Source organism: Monopterus albus, unplaced genomic scaffold, assembly GCF_001952655.1.
Source record: "Monopterus albus unplaced genomic scaffold, M_albus_1.0 scaffold65.1, whole genome shotgun sequence".
In the NCBI taxonomy this organism is placed as follows: Eukaryota; Metazoa; Chordata; class Actinopteri; order Synbranchiformes; family Synbranchidae; genus Monopterus; species Monopterus albus.
In genome coordinates this window covers 3,216,142-3,218,427 of record NW_018127945.1, presented here as the reverse complement: position 1 = coordinate 3,218,427, position 2,286 = coordinate 3,216,142, and positions in this window count along the sequence as shown.

The following is a 2,286-nucleotide window of genomic DNA, read 5'->3' as shown; positions in this document are numbered from 1 at the left end:
GAGAAATACCAAGGGCTGAAAGAAGAGCTAGAAAAGATGTTGAAAGTGAAGTCACAAGTGGTCCCCGTGATAATAGGAACATTGGGGGTGTGACCCCCAAACTGGAAGAGTGGCTCCAACAGATCCCAGGAACAACATCTGAGATCTCTGTCCAGAAGAGTGCAGTCCTAGGAACAGTTAAGATACTGCGCAGGACCCTCAAGCTCCCGGGCCTCTGGTAGAGGACCCGAGCATGAAGGAAGGAATACAAGACCGCTGTAGAGAAAATAAGGCTTTTATTAATGAGGTTGCCATGGGCTCTACAGCGCTGTGTCTGATGTTTCATAGGCTGAACAATCAATGGCATAATTGTAGATGAATTGTTAATGAAGATAACTGTGAGCTGCCCCGGGTCCACAGCCTGTCCTGATGTCTGGTCCAGAGATGGAGGAGCAGAGGGAGGCAGGAGGAGGTGCAGACCACTGGGAGAACAGAGGAGGTAGAGGAGGAAACCTGGGCTAAAGGCTAAAACCACCACACTCCTATGGACTCTACTGTTTACTGAACCAGTTGTTCCTCCTCTCTTGTTTCCTCTCCTCCTCTCAGGTGTCAGGTATATAACAGAGGCCTTGTTGTTGAAGCTGACTGGTTGTCATTCTCTGGCGATGGTTTGCTCTCTGAATTTGTCATCCTCACCTGGAGACAAACGCATCAAGGTGAGAACACGCTACCTGTCTGTCTGCAAACATCAAAACTACTACTGCTAGTGCCAATGTTGTAGTTACTGTCACTTCTACTACTGTACAACTCATGTTCAAAGAACTCAGAAGTCAGTGCATTTTCAACATGTTAAAGATTGAGCCAGTGAATCCCACCCAGAGACCAGCAGCACCAGTGAATGTGGTGTCCTCACCGTAATGTGTGTGAGTCCAGACCCTGGTCCAGCTCATTGCTCTGTGCCGTAGACCTCCACTATTGTCCACCAGCTATTAGCCCCCCCCAGTGAGCCACACTGCTGCACTGTTTCCTCAGGAAACATGGAAGACAGTCTGTTTTCTTTTTGTCAATTTTATCTTTTTGGCAGGTTTTGCCTCTATTTAGCTTTTTTTAAAGTACAGTGGGTACAGAAAGTATTCAGACCCCCTTAAATTTTTCACTCTTTGTTATATTGCAGCCATATACTAAAATCCTTTAAGTTAATTTTTTCCTCATTAATGTACACACAGTACCCCATATTGACAGAAAAACACAGAATTTTTGACATTTTTGCAGATTTATTAAAAAAGAAAAACTGAAATATCACATGGTCATAAGTATTCAGACCCTTTGCTGTGACACTCATATATTTAACTTAGGTGCTGTCCATTTCTTCTGATCATCCCTGAGATGGTTCTACACCTTCATTTGAGTCCAACTGTGTTTGATTATACTGATTGGATGTGATTAGGAAAGCCACACACCTGTCTAAGACCCTACAGCTCACAGTGCATGTCAGAGCAAATGAGAATCATGAGGTCAAAGGAACTGCCTGAAGAGCTCACAGACAGAATTGTGGCAAGGCACAGATCTGGCCAAGGTTACAAAAAAAAATTTCTGCTGCACTTAAGGTTCCTAAGAGCACAGTGGCCTCCATAATCCTTAAATGGAAGACGTTTGGGACGACCAGAACCCTTCCTAGAGCTGGCCGTCCGGCCAAACTGAGCTATCAGGGGAGAAGAGCCTTGGTGAGAGAGGTACAGAAGAACCCAAAGATGACTGTGGCTGAGCTCCAGAGATGCAGTCGGGAGATGGGAGAAAGTTGTAAAAAGTCAACCATCACTGCAGCCCTCCACCAGTCGGGGCTTTAGGGCAGAGTGCCCCGACGGAAGCCTCTCCTCAGTGCAAGACACATGAAAGCCTGCATGGAGTTTGCTAAAAAACACCTGAAGGACTCCAAGATGGTGAGAAATAAGATTCTCTGGTCTGATGAGACCAAGATAGAACTTTTTGGCCTTAATTCTAAGCGGTATATGTGTATATATAAAACATTTTTAAGGACAAAACATTAAAAGGGCTGTTAAAGAGACTAAGTCTCTTACTGAAATAGTTTACCTGAAGGACAGATAAGAATCCCATATTTTTGTTTGTATATTGTTATTTGCGATTTGATATTAGAGAACGTTTGCAAATGTAGAATGAACCATATACATTTAATATGAAAATGGCGAAAAATGGAATACGGCCTAGCTCATATAGTGTTATGAGTCAAATTTTATTTAATTCTCCTACATAATTTTATGGTTTCCCAACATAAATGTTTGAGCTGTG